Below are 15,838 nucleotides of genomic sequence, written 5' to 3' on the forward strand. Positions count from 1 at the left end.
CATAGTGGCTCAGGTTCTCAGAGCTCCTTTTCATTCAAATGTTTGGCCTTGGAAAAAAAGAAAATAAAAATTGAGGCATCTAAGGCTCCTAAATTGAACCGTGAGTTAGAGAGAGGGGATTGGCATGGCTAAGGAAACGAGTAGTAAGGCCATTTGAGTCTGAAAGGATCAAAGTATTAAAAGTCTTTTGCATGAGATGTGCAGCCTTGTAATCGATATGATGTTTAACACAATGAACAAATACTTCAAAACTGAGAAAATATGTTCCGATTAGTTCAAGCGATAAAACGTGCTATTACATTCTGAAACTGCTGGATCCTGCACAATTGCTTTATCAACAAAGGCTGCAAACACAACAGTGCCTTAGTCAGATCTCCCATATATGAGTAAGGATGTGCAAACCTTTGCTTAATTGAACTGCAAAATGGAACAGTGTCTTAAACAGTGTGTAAAATCTTGGCTATTATGAGAAACTCTGTTAAAGAAGGTATTTCTGTACTCACAGTAATATCTACTAATTTCAGCTGGCTCAGTCAGCAGAATTTCTCTCTGTGTTTTTCTTACTATGTTCCTAAATTCCAACTTAAAATTCTTATTAGGAGAAGGAAAACAGAAGCAGAGACACCGCGGCAGGAATTATTCCAGTTATTTTGTGCAGCTCTATTTATAAAAAAGTAATATAGTGAGACTAGGCAAAATGCAAGCTCTCTTGAATTTTAGGTGGAAAAGATATAGGGTGAGCATAAAAGTAGAGGAAATAATCCTGAAAGATAGCTGAGCAGATAATGATGTTATTGAACACTATAGTGACATGACTCTTGCTGTTGCTCTGCCTCCATATTTCCTTGACAGTCAGCCCAGATTATTAGAGAACAGTGTAAAGTATACTGCTGAAAAGGAATAATCCAATTTAGGAGTTCACAGCCATTGCTAGCCTTAATGCATTTTGCCTTGGTAAGAAGGCTGAAAATACACCGTGGAGGTATGCAATGAGATAAAATGTTCTATGCTAAGTAAGTTTTACAAAGCAGCCACACAAAAACAACACTTGATGCAATCCTTTGAGTAAACACCATCATTACTACCCCTTATGATCAATTTTGTGTATTCAAGCAGACCAAGGACCTCATGGTCTAAACTGGGGGGTAGGTGAGTGGAAGGGGACAGACAAAAGGATTTATTGTTATTCTTCTATAGATGGGGAATTTTGACAGGCTGAAAGCACGTGATTTGGTACCAAAACATAAAAAAAAAAATCCAGGTTACCATGTAATTTCCCCAAATTAAAGCCCACTTCCAGTGAAAAACCATCTCTGAATCATATGGCTACAGTTGGATGGTGGCAGTGTCAGGATTTATGGGACAGGCCCAGAGAACTTGATGAAGTTGCAGTACTCTCGTTCCCAAATCTGCTTTCACTATACTTTAATTCAATCCAAGTAGTTCTTCAACGTAAAATACACTTCAAAGCTTGATTAAGACTTTTTCAGTCATGTTTGCTGGTAATCTCTCCACTATATCTAGTAACAGTCCATTCACCCAGCATATTTCCTAAATGCTTGAAGAAGGAGCAAAAGCCTATTGAACAGCATATTTTTACTGGGGAAACCATTCCCACAGAGTGGGCTCATGAATAGAGTAAATCTGGAAGCAGGAGGGGTTGTACAAAGTCTGGATGGACTTTGGTCAGCTGGAATACACGACTTCTCAGAGAGTATCCTGAATCACTTTGCTTAGTCCAATTTCTGGGCTTACTGGTCTGTATTTTCTACCCACTGAGTTAGCAAGATTGCATTAAGAGAGCTTATACAGAGGGAAAGCAATATTCAAACAAAGGCACCCAAAGTAACATGAATTGATTTGTGAATGGATTATTTCATTTCAATATTGTGAAGCACATTTGAGAAAAGGTACAAAGAGAATTCAGAGGATCCATGATATTTAATGACGTTTTTATATGAAGAAATCATTCTTTGGTTTGCTGAAACCAGAAAACAAAGATAAAAGATGTGTTGCTTTCTATGTCGCTAAATCTTTCAATCTAGGATCAGAATTGAGTAATAAAATATCCAACATAGAGATACTATCTTCCAGAAGAAACAAGGGTGCTGCAGAGAGACAGTAACACAGCTTAACAAGCAGTTTTTCTAAAATTTACAGAGGACATAGGACTGTTGTCTGCATTAAAGGTGTAGAACTCCCCTGGGGCCCTCAGAAGGAAATGTGAAGAAGAGAGTGAATTAGGAAATGGGCAGTTGCAGCAAAAAGTAATTACTAGATAGCTATTAAAGGTTGTGGTGAAGACCAGGGGCTAAACACGGCCACCTTTAGCACAGGGCTGGGTGGCTGTAAGTCATGGTGAGAATTTCATCTGGCTAGGGAACACTGTGTAAGCACTCTTAGGTGGAGAAACATTACACAGGCATTTTTCTCTTGATAAGACTGAATAATGACAAATTCACCTACAAGTCGCTAAGGTAACTGAGCTTTACCTGAGCCATTGAACTTCACATCTGAAGCAGTTAAGAGGGAACAAGAAAAAGCTCCAGAACACTAGTTTAACCTTAATTTTCAGAGACATTATGAATTTTTATTCCTTGAGAGCAGGATGTGCATTTCTCAGAAGTACTGCCCAATAAACAGATACTGACACACTGCAGTATTGCTTTATATTTTGTTTTTCCACAGTTTAAAACCCAGCGAATATATTTGCTGCTTGAGGAAATTTAAGTAAGTGAATATCATTACTGAAGACGACCATCAGTTTGCCAAGCTGAGGTATATGCAAAGGGAGCATGCGAAAAGAATAAAGTTAGTGAACTACGAAAAGAAGTGCTTTCTTAAGCAAAATAATATTTTTCAGGAAAGTACATATTTCAGCTCACTACCTTTGATGATCAGTGAATATGTAATATAAACTTCAGTAGCAATGATTCTTCCATTAAGGTACATCTGATCACCTTTAGGTGAATTCGCACTTGTGGAAAATGAAGCCATCTACACGAGAATAAGTAAGAAGAAATGGAAAATTTTATTATACCTTGGTAGGACTGGATATATTTAGGAGTTTATTGGTGGAGATGTGAGATTATGGTTCAAATTCTCTCAGGCAGAGGGGAAATTTGATCTCCTATAGCTTAAGCAAACCATAAGGTATTCAGGTCAGAGGCATTTTGTTTTGGCACTTTGCTCTGAATATTTTGTTGCCTTTTTGCAAGTTTAACTATCTGCTGAATTTTCAAATTTTGTCTGTTTAGTGCACTTTGAGTAAGCTCCTCACAAAACCCCCTTTTTCTTGAAAGGCTGTCGTTTGATGAAAGGGAGGGGAGAAACATATTGCAGTGAAAAGAAAAAAAATTGAAATGACTCAATTTTCAAGGTGAAAATATGTTACCATAATTCTGGAGCCATCTTGCAGCTTTAAAGCATGTGGTTTGAAAAATGCTTGAAATACCAGATGAAATATTGATTTTTGATAATTTCTAAAAAGAAGTAATGATTTCTAGTTTAGGCTGTTCACAAGCCTCCCATCCAAAATTTTTTTTTTTTTTTTTTAAACAAATGTTCAATAAAAAATGCCTCAGATGTTTTATTTGAATACTTAGAGGGGAGGTAAGTTATGTCATCTTGCTCTGCACAGTGCTGTAAGAAATATTTATGATTTATTACAGTGTAAATCTGTAGACTGAGTGGGGGCAAAATAGAATGTGAAAAAAAGTAAAGGCAAAAAAATTAAGAAAAGAGGGAATTCTTCTTTTATTTTTCACTGAAACAACTTGGGCTGTGAAATCACATATTGCAATGTGAATTTCAATCAAATTTCTTGAAAGAAGGTCACTCCTTTAAAACACTGAAATGCTCAAGGAGTTTATTTCAGGTGCTGGTGACTGATCTTATTTACATTTTCAAAAGTGAGAGTTCCAATTGACTGAATAATTAAATTGAAGCACCTGGAGCAAACACTTCACTAAGGATGGAGCTATGTACTCTTTCTACTTCCAAGAACACAGGCTGTATTTTTAAAACCAGACAGAAATGAAAATATTTGTTACTGGGGAAATTTCGGGAGGTAGAAGAGAGATTGAACTACTGAGCTTGTATGTGTATCAAAACCAAACATTAAAGTGAAAGTTACTCTCAGACTCTGAATCATCTCTGGAAGAAATCAGACATAAGCAGAGTCAAAGTGGGTTACTACTGATTTAATGGAATTCCAGATACTGTGAATTTGTTGTTAAAAGCCTAGGTAGGTCAATGGTTCCGAAACATTTGTAGATTAAATGAGCTAGAGAAGTGTGCATCCTTTGCTACTTGAGGCTGTTAAATAAACGTTCTCATGTACTTATCAGCAAACTGTGCTGCTTTTTCTCTTTGAGAAATCTCTATGAATGGACCAGCGTTTTGTTGAATTGGATAATGAGTACAGAATGCTGGCTGACTGCTGCAAAAATGCTCTCCAGCTTGTTTGACAGCTATTCTTTGTCAGGTACTAAGTATTCTAAATCCCCAGCTATTTTAACTGAGCATTTAGGACAGGTGTGTTTCCCGATTGAGATAAATAATGGCATTTAGACCAGCCTGGTGCTAGAGCTAGTGTACATGAATTATTATGTGGTTGAATACACCTGTGTGAAGAAAACCAGCACAAATCTTACACACTGTTTAAATTCCAGTCAGAAGGGAAAAGCATACAGATGACTTCTAGGACTTAACTCTCTCTGTACAGAACTGACTGCTTGACTGTGGAAGTCTTCTTGATGTTTGTTGATGTTAATACTCACTGAGTTGTGACTAACTTTTTGTGCCTGTGTTTTCTAGAATAATCACTACAAGCAAAAAGATCATGAACAAATTCAAAATGCATTCAAATAACAATCCCCCTGTCAGGATTTCAGCTCTATTCTAATGCTACTGGTTTTGGCTAAAATAAAGTAAATTTCTTCATAGTAGCTTGCTATGTTTTGGATCTATACTTAAAACAGCCTTGGTAACTGTCCCGATCCAATGTTGGGGGAAGTTTTGATAAGATCCCAAGAGCGAGATTAAGCCACAAACGAGATCAAATGCTGTATACCTAAAACAGGTTTTTATTGTTAAAAAAAGTGAAGAGGGGTAGCAGTAGGACAGAATGGAAGGAAAAGACAGAAATATAGCAAGCATGTGGGATAGGGCTGGAAGAATAGTTACCACCATGGATCCAGCGGTGTCCCATTGGTCCTCAGTCTTCAGTTCTTCAGTGGTGCGTGCACACGGAGCAAAGTTTTCTGTTGTTTTTTTAAGTTCATCGTATCAACTGATTAGCGTATCTGCCAACGTTTAGGCCTTTTTCTCTGGTTCCACGGGTTTTTGCAGCATCTGGCTTCTGGGCAGGAATGTTTCCCTCCTGTCAGTTCATTAGCAACGCATGCATGGGGTCTGGCCTACACAGTAGAGCCACAAAGGGCTCCAGGATGGGGCCAGGTCAGTCCATGTCCGCCCCTTTGAGGCTTATCTAAGGAGTCTGACAATGCAACTGCGAAGAAATGGGAGGTGCATCCTTCAATACACTCCCGCTTCTCTGGGCGACACTCTCCAAACCAATCCACAGGCCGCAGCAGCTTGTCCTTGAGGTTTGCACAGACACAAGCAAGTTTTGAGACAGTCATTTGACATTTTAGTCTCTCACAATAACACAGGGATGTTTTAGATATTGCTGAGCAGTGCTTACACAGTATGAAGGACTTTTCTGCTTCTCACCCCACTCCACCAGCGAGTAGGCTGGGGGTGCACAAGAAATTGGGAGTGGACACAGCCAGGACAGCTGACCCCAACTGACCACAGGGACATTCCATACTTTATGACATCATGCTCAGCAAAAAAAATGGAGGGGGACGTTTGTGGAGGGGCACTACTCGAGGATGGGCTGGGCAGTTGGTAGAGAGCAATTGTTTTCAATTTGCCTCACTTGTCTGTCTTAGGTTTCATTTTCCTCTCTATTATTTTCTTCCCTCTTTTCCTTACAATTAAAAAAAAAAAAAGGTTTCTTTTTAATTATTAAACTGTTTTTTCTCAACCCAGGAGTTACTCACATTTATCCTTCCTTCTGATTTTCCCGGCATCCCACAGGGGAGGGGGAAGTCAGCGAGCAGTTGTGTGGTGCTTAGTGGATGGCCAGAGTTAAACCATGACACTGCTCTGAAGAGGTTTGTTGTATGCCAAGTTAATTGTTACATCCTCAACTGACAGTAGTTGACCTATTAGCATAGTGGCAAAAGTTTTCACTGTATCCATTATATACTTCAGTGTATTTAATGTCAGTGATCTTGCTTTGAGTCATTGCTGTGCCAGGAGTTGCAGGTGTAGTAGAAATGGTACATCTTTTTTTTTTTTTTTTTTAATAATTTAGAGTCAAATAAGTAAACAGTACTCAAGATTGCAAAATTAAATCCTAAAGTGATAACCTGAGATTTATTCTGGAAAGAAATCATAGCATTGTTGAAAAATTCATCTGAAGAGGCAAGACTTAATATCTTCCGGCTTGCTAACAGCACATGACAATGTGTGAACTGCACTGGTTTTGGGACCAATGGCACTCATGTTTTTTCCCAGTTCAGCTCTTCCATTGCCCTCCAACACTATTCTTTAATCCTGTATTTCCTGAGGTATGAATTATAATTTATTGTTCCTCATTACCACATGCTGACTCCTTCCTTCCCCAGCTAGAGTTATGAAAAATTACCTTTTGGGGCTAGAAATAAGTATTTAACTACATTTCTTGACCTGGACACTGTCAGCATTAAGGTCATAAACCTTTCCAGTTTTAGTCTCTTGAAACCTCCACACAGGTATTCCACAACTTTGATCTTATCATCAGGCTTCAGGCAACACTGAATGCACATCATGACTTGCCTGACTGCTAGTGACCACTCAAGTTCAATCATAGTTGACTTGGTGTTCCCAAAGTCTTTGTCTCCTTTAAAAATCTAATTTAGCTAGAGCAGCCTTTCTGAAACATGTATGCCTACAGCTGAGCTAAAAAGACTAGGTAAAAAAAACAAAAAAAGAAAAAAAAAAAGCATGGAGAACCAAAACACTATAAGGTTTGCCTGTAGATATCTTGAAGTTATTTTAAATACTGAGGCCTTAAAACCTTGCAGATCCTCAAGGCTGGGCTAAAAAAAAAGTTTCATGTGTTTTCATTTGAACACAAGCTGCTGCTGCATCTCTGATTTATCTTTGAAACAGACGTGTTCTGAGTTGAACTTCAAAGCAGAAAGTAAGTGTTCAATAGAAAATATTTTTCTTATTCAGAGTAGAGACTCGAAGTGAAAATTTTGCCCTGAAAAGATAAAATTGTATTCTAAATATTGCATTCAGAAGTTCAGAAATGGTTCAGAAATTTAACTTGGAAAAGTACAGAAAATTACAGTTGTGAACCTTAGGCACATTTCTTCAACTGATCCAAGTCCACAGTGTTAAGCAGGAACATATAATATCTGGCTGCTGTGGTAATAACGTATCTTCATTCTTGAAATGCTTGAACAACCTGTCTGCAAGGTTTTTCAACCAGTTTGACTTAATTTCCCTTATGCAGAGATAGTCTGGTCCTCCTCCCTTGTTCTTCAGCCCAAACACTTAATATCCATGCTCAACTCCCTGATGGTTTGTCTTTGTGTCAAGTCACCTATTTACATATTTAGGTACCTCGCTGAAACCTTCTCTCTTCAGTTAAGCCCTAGGCTAACTACTACAGAGTTTTGCTCTGGTCCTCCCCAGCAAGCACTAGACACTTCCTCTTGCCTTTCAGCTTTGCCCAGCTGCTCCATGCCTGCAGCTTTGTTAGTGCTCCTTTCTGCTTCCTTTCTCTGATTGTGTTTTTTACAAGCCTCTCCCTTGATTTCCCTTCCTTTGTACTTTCTCAACTTCCCAGTGAGTTATGCTCAGCGTTGCACTAAGACATCCTATTTTACTCTGTTTGCCAAATGATGTTCCAGTCTTCCACCCAATGGAAGACATACTTCATCCAGAAGCTGCTTTTACAAATAATCCAGTTCATTATTTACAAAAAAAAAAAAAAAAGAAAAAAGAAATCTGCATTTCTCCCAAATTATGGTTTCCAGGCACACATCCTGTTTCATATTAATAAGACCAATATTGTGTGAGCAGTGAGCAGGGTCAGGGCTATGAATGCTCCATTCCGTTTTAACTCTCAAAAGCTGTTAGATATAAGTGTTAGCTATATGATCATACATCCTGATGGACACAGAGAACACTGGAAATTTTTCTGCACGTGAATAGTCAGCAAGAAGAGATTTATAACCATGTCCTTAATAATATCAGCTTCTTTATCCCTTTGGAGGAGAGAGAAATATTATGTCTATGTAATATTTTGAGAGACTGATCTCAAGTTATTGAAGGTCAAGCTGGAGTATGTATTAGGGAAGTGATTTTATGTCTTATCTTTAACTTCACATCTTATTTATAGTACATTTCCTCCTTCTGTATCTTCAGTGTGAAGACAACAATACTGGTGATAAAGAAGATAAAGAACTGGCAGGCATCTAAGTTTAACCATTCTGTCATTTAAGGCTGCTCTCAAGGCCTCTATATAAATGAGCTTCGAAGTGAATTTGACCACCTTTCTTTTAGTATGTATGAAAGAGTGGTTTATACTAAAACAGGAATGGAAAGATTTTACCTTTAGCTACATGCATATAACTATCTCTTACCACATAAGATAGTAGTGTTTGTATGTATATATTATAAATATAAAACTAAACAAACCTACATAAAGCTACATGCTGATACTATTTATTGTATATATAGTTATATGCTATTCATCTCCACCTTTCAAACAGCTCAAAATTTTTATAATATGTCTATAAATACAGTAATAAAATGAGAATGATTTTTTAATATAAATCTGTGCTTTTCGCCCTAGACATGAATAAACCCACCTGAACTAAAATAATTGTCTGAAAACAATTGAGTTTATTGTAAGCTTTATGTATCTTTTGAGTTTACAACATTGCAGCATACCAGAGGATATTGAATTCTTTTGTTGCCTCCCACATCTATGTGTGATTTTATTCAGGAAAAAAGAAACAATAAAAAACCAACCAAACAAAACACCAAACAGCAATTTCTAGATGTCTCAGAACATTTTTTTTTGCTTGCTGGTTTCACCATCCATCCTGTTTTTTCTTCCTGTGTCTGAATGGCTCTTCATCTCTGGACTTACATGGAGTAGCCTGAATAGCATGACAGATTGCACTTGCAGGAAAAAGGCATCCACAGAATTATTCTTTTCTTGCTGTACTAATAAGTTTTCTGAACTTACTGGATCTTCTTTACTGCTTTCTGTTACTGTTATACTTGATGATCTTAGGAGCAAGAAAACAGTACAATATTCCAAGGTATCAGAACATCTATATCTGTACCATAACTAGTGTAGAGCAATTGCAGTTGGCAGCAATACTGTGGCAAAGTTGAAATGAGCTCTTGCCTCCCCTTCTTTCTCACCTCTTGCTTTTGTCACATTAGCATTAATCTTCAGACCCTGGCGTGCCAGTGGCAGGGAGGAGATGCCTGATCCTTAGCCTTCTCTGCGGAGCCTTCTGTCAAAAGATTTGGGAATCAAGACAAGAACAGGGAGGGATGATTCATCAGTTATGGTCATAGGCAAAAGACAGACTTGATTGGGGAAGAAAACATCAATTTAATTTAAACACCACAACCTCTTAATTTTCCAATCAGAGTAGGAGAGTGAGAAATACAACTACATCTTAAAAACACCTTCCCCCCACACCTCCTGTCTTCCTGGGCTCAGCTTTGCTCCTGATTTCTTTACCTCTTCCCTCTCAGTGGTACTGGGGGCAGGGGATGGTGACTGCAATGAGTTCATCACCCGTTGTTTCTGCTGCCCCTTCCTCCTCAGGGGGAGGACTCCTCACACTCTTCCCCTCCTCCAGTGTGGGGTCTCTCTCACAGGAGACAGTCCTCCATGAACTTGAAATGAGGAGCTAGGAAATTAAAATAGGATATAGAAATTAGGTGCTCAAGAAATGAAGGTATAACTTAGTTTAGAGATAAAGATGGAAGACTTAGAGATCAGGCTAGGGACTAGAGGCCTGTTAGTTAACAGATAATTAAGATTAAGATAGGATAATAGATCATAGTTGATGGGCCAGAGAGCAGAACAATATGGAAACCTTGATTAATAGAAGCTGTGAGGGAACACTTCCTGACGGAATATGAAGACAGCCCTAAAAACTGGTCAAAACCAACCCTATGGTCCAGCCTGAGTCCAGGAGGCTACAGAGACAGTGCAAGAAAACGAGGTAAAAAATTTAACAGTGAGGAAGAGGAGCTACTTCGTCTCTACGACACCAGCCCACGACCACTGGGACACACTGCGCAGACACAACTAGGAGGATACCAGGGCGGAACATATGAAAAAGACTTTCAAGCTCATTATAATATGAAGTGGGGATAGGTCATGCATATGTATAGGTGTATTATGAATATGTGATGCTTTCTAGCATAAAGCCAAGACAAGGTGCCACGAGAGGTGCACACGTCTGTGGTGGAGCGATCCCCCGTGTGCCTCAGTGCTGAGTAAGCATACCTACTTTATAACCTTAGAGGTTGTGGAGTCGTGTTTCTGCAAGTCAAACTCCTCCAACATGAGTCTTTCTCATGGGCTGCAGCTCCTTACAAACTGCCACAGGCTGCAGTCCTCCCAGCAGCAGACTATTCCAGCACAGGCTTCCTTCAGAGTCATGGCCTTCTTCAGGCACAGCCACTTGCTCCAGCATGGAGTCTTTCATGGGCTGCAGGGGCACAGCCTGCCCTCTCACCACAGGCTGCAGAGGTTCTCTGCTCTGGCACACCTCCTCCTCCTCCTCCTCCTCCTCCTTTCTTCCACTGACCTTGGTGTTTGCATAGGTATCTCCCTCACAACTCCTCCTCCTCCTCTCAGGTTCCCCTTCTTAAATATTGGAGAGGTGCAGCCACTATCACAACTTGGTCAAAGATAGGTCTGACTTGGAGCTGGAGGAGCTTCGAGAAGCTTCTCACAAGAGCCACCTCTGCAGCTTCTTCCCCTGCTAACAAAACCCCACCACACACAAACCCAACACATCCTCACAAGCTTGAAGGCTAGTTTTGTGTATGTGTTTGGAAAGCACGCTGGAACCAACCTGTATGATCAGCTTTTGGCTTGCAACCAGGATAAGATTCAACAACCGTTTTTGTATGTGTTCCTCATGCTCATCCTGTTTCAGGGACTGATGAACTCAGCACATGCCTTTAAAAAGATGCCAGTGGAGTCTGGGTCTGGACTGCTGAATAGTTCTCTGCCTGTATAATATATGTTATCAGAAGAGGACTGCAATATCTGCTCCTAGCTCATCATAGCTGCGTATGTAGCGAGAACTGAGAACAATTAACTGACAGATTCTGCATAGCAGTTTGTGTATGTGCTTGGGTCCGGTTCCCTACTCATCTTGAGGATGGATTTAAAGCTCTGCCTTTGAAGCTCCTAGGTTTCCCTGAGTTAGAGGATCCCATAGTATTATTTCAGTGATGTGCCTGTATATTTATTAGCAGGTATTTACTTCTTCCCATCCTATACCTAACATGTCAGAGCTGCACAAAAGACAGGAGGAAAGGATAGTCTCCACACAGAAGAGCTTTTAGTCTAAACTAACAGAATTTAATTGAGACCAGAAGCTAGATCTCAATTCCGGTGTCACCTATTTTCTGAAAGCATGAATCAAAGGAGTATTCAAATTTAAACTGTCTTGTGCTAGTGTCTCACTGACCTGAAAGATAAAGAAATGTAAATGGTATTCAAACCTCTTAATTGCTGCCAATAGCAATTCTTTTGTTACTCTGCAAGGGAAACAGTAGAGGCATATCTTTTAGAGAACAAAGCCCCAGGTAAAAAAGCAGTAAGTACCTCATTAGCCATACTGCGCTACAAGTGTCCTAAGACCCCACAGACTTCAAGCTAAGTGTTAAAATAGGTTACGTTGAATGGATGACTAAATTGTTCCAATGACAGTCTCTCTTTGATGAAAGGTGCCTAGAGCTACCAGTTCTTAGGTTTGTCTACCGTACCCATCTGTCTTTTACCATTCAATACAGTTCACTTCTCTCTCAATTCAGTATCTTCGAGGTATTTGAAAGATGAGAATTAGAGATTATAAGATAATAGCTTTTGCAGTAGCCACTCACAGTTAGGAGACTGTTAAAGTGATTGGGTATTTATTTTAGTGAGCGTCACAGAGCACTAAAACAAATAAAAAAAGCATTAGTTGAGAGGTACTGAAGGAGACATTTTGAACCATTGAAGCTGGGTGAATCAAGCCTAGGAAATTTAAAATATTTTTTTCTGTGCTAGTAGATATATATATATTACTTTTTAGATATACTCCAAGCCAGACTGCAGGCATTTCTCTTTCATCTTCTGTATACTTAATAACTTTTTGAAATACATTGAATGCTATGATAGAGAGATGCCATAAAAGAAAAGTGCCTGGCCAATTCCTGCTTGCTTTGCTCGCGCAATTATGTACTACCTGTATCAGTAAATCAAACAGTGTTTTTTCCAGCACTAGATGAATTGATTTCTCAGCTGTCTTCAGCAACCAAATGAGAACGCTTTTAGGTCTCTTCCTTCTCAAAAATTTTCTAAAGTAAAAAAAAACCAAACCACACTTGCCTAAAGAAGCCATTTTCTTTTTTAATAGATGCAGCAAATGGGACAAATGGTTGCTGGAGGACAGAAAGCTAACATGTCAGTCCAGCAGAGTTTTCACAGAAGCCAGGTAGATTCCCAGTTCTGTCAGTGAGTTTCAGAATAATTCAAGGCTCAGGCTTGAGTTTGTGCCAATAAAACAAATGCATAAAATTGATTAATAAATGTATATATTAAATACATCATAAAATAAAATAAAATAATAAATGATAAGTAACATCCAAGAGCTGGTTGAAACTAAAATAAAAAACCCATATTGTTTTTCCCAGCAGGAAGTAATGAAGAAAAAGTTCATGTCTGATTCTAGTCACATATTGTAGCACTCAGTTACTGGTATGAGGAATTTAGGATGGAAATCTAATTAGAAGAAAGTTTATTTGTCTTGCTAATTCTTTGCTTTACTGCAGTTTTTTACAGGGAAGAACATTCACTGAAGTCGTTCAGTGTAAAGTAAGTGGTATTTAAAGGAAGACACCTTTTCAAAATGTGCATATGCTTCATAAAGTCCCATGAGCAAAAGTGTTTGCTTAAAATATCTTACTGCCCATTCCCGAAACATATGCTCAGAATGGTCTTCCTGAAAGGGCACTGCAGACTAAACATGTCATAGCCTACATCTAACCCAGTTCCCTCAGCAGTGCTGGGGAATGCTCCTGGGCACAGAGACTCCATCCCCTCTGCCATTAAGTGACACCACAGTCCTGGCACCAGCCTGTACTTCAGGGCAACTATAATTCTCTTCCTGGCCCCCTTCTGGTGTTTGCACAGTTCAAGGACCAAAAGAATAGAAGAAGTTATGGACACAAATATGAGTACATTTTTGGTACCAGTATAGATACAGCCCATGGGATACCATAATGCATGGTGAATGATGCCTCTTGCATGGCCACAGGACAGGTTTGCCCACGGTAAGCGATACTACTGGCTCATCTATGGTAAGGGTTTTAGGAGTGAGTTTGCTACATGTGAAGAACAGCCCAATTAAGAGCGAAACATTGAAGGTGTGGTCCTTGGCTCCTACACTAAGATCTCTCCTAAAATTTGCTTTCCCTTGGTTAGATTCCTCCTGGGCTATTGGCTTGCTCTGTTGTCACAGCAGCAGTTCAACTGGTCTTAGCATTCAGGTGACACCAGACAGAGAAACTAGCTCGGACACTGATGTGAGAAATATTCCCTCTCTAATGTTCCTCATTCCTTGTTGGCTTCTTACTGGCCCCACTTAGGGCACCACAACTTCCTGGCTGGCCCAGTGTAGGTATGCTTTTGAGTCACTTGTCACATGTCTGTGCTTATTAGTAGAAATTCTGGGAGCAGGGAGGATCTTCATGCCCTCCTATGATTAGTGTGGATTTAAGTACTGCTCAGTCCTATCTGCAGCCTGCCCTAGGTGGGCTTGCAGAGAAACCCTTTAGCGATGAACCTCCTCCCACAAACAAGCTTTTTAACAAGTGCTTTTCTGGTAGCACCAATGTCTGGTCCCTGCTTGAAACACATGATACCAGAATGTCAGTGGGCATTTTGAAATTAAATAATTGGCACCACTGTTTAAGCTGCTGTCAACTTAAGAACTGTGCCAAGAAAATCATAACCTTAAAAATTACTGAAAGCAGCTAGAATACATGTGGCTTTTGGGATGCTTTTTCACATATGTGATAACCACCATAAATCACTGAAATGACCTCTAATCACAATGTTTGATGCATTTCTCTAAATATGGTCCATCTACAAACTTCTAAAGAAATGTATGAATGGCCTGTGTTGATAACAGGAAGGAAGACAGATGAAGTGGTTGAACAGTCAAGAAAAGAGTGTTAGAGAAGCTCAAAATTTCATATTAGTTTGGTAACACCTTGTTAAAGATAATCTTTTTGAGACAATGTTCTTCAAGTTCTGCAAGGAATAAGTTTTTAGTCATCTGGAAAACTTTATGTGATTAACTGATGAAAAATGGATTAAAACCAAATTATTTATTTAACTTGGTTGTAATAATGATATAAACAAATTATGATATTACTGTTTCATCTAAACTGTTTTCTATTTTTTGCTTTTCTACATTATAAGCATTTGTTGAAGTCTTCTAAACTCTTTCATTATATTCAGTCGTAATGGATTATATTATGCCAATCAGAACATTAACCAAGTAGTTTATGCATGGAAAAATAAGTAGACAACTTATGGAAAATAATTAATAAAAATGATAAATATTTTCTCACTAAGACAACAAATAATTTCCCAACATCAAATAAGTATGACTTTTTAAAATGACATATCAGAATCAGAATCTTAGCTGTAGAAAAATATTATATGGTTCTGAGAAAGTTCATTTAAAAAATTCCCAAAACCTCATGAATTACACATGACCTGAAATTAGGTCTTTAAAATCTGAATTTCTGCACATCTTTATTTCGTATAATATCACTAGATGGTACTTAATACAATGTCATTTGTATGCATACAGCTTTTTAATTTCATATTGGCAGCTATCTGTTCAGTGCTTGGCCAAGAAATATAGTAACTGGTAAATAGATGTTTACAATATTTTTTATCCTGTGCATGGTAAATTGGTCCTAATTAAGCAGGATTAAAGTGGTATTGATGCTTCCATGTGAAATAAAAAAGCCTCACCACCAAGGGACAATTTACATTCTTATTATTCACCACATGTGAAAATAAAATAGTTTTGGCATGATAAATGAGGATTCTTTGTCAGCAATCCAGTGTCTACAATATATTTGGAACGGATTTCTTTGCTCAAATTGATAACAAATATCTGATCTGAAGAAAATGCTCTCTTTTGGTTTTTCAACACGCTATGCTAGTTCACACTGAATTATGTTGCATTAGATCGTGAGCCAAGCAGTGGGGGAAGAGAGAAGGAGAAAGGAGGGGCTGGGCAGAAGAATGGAGGTATGACATAATCTAAAGAGTGCTTTAAAATTGTTGGAAGTACAGACAAGGCAGCAGTGTCAGAAGCCCCTGTTAAGTGCTGTAACATGGGTTCAAAAGGGCGTCGATCCTGACCTTTTCCTTCTTCATCACTTATTTATAGCTTTCAGAAACATTATTATGTAGGGAAGCTGTGACAAGATACAGATG

This window comes from Athene noctua, chromosome 2 (genome assembly GCF_965140245.1).
Source record: "Athene noctua chromosome 2, bAthNoc1.hap1.1, whole genome shotgun sequence".
NCBI lineage: Eukaryota > Metazoa > Chordata > Aves > Strigiformes > Strigidae > Athene > Athene noctua.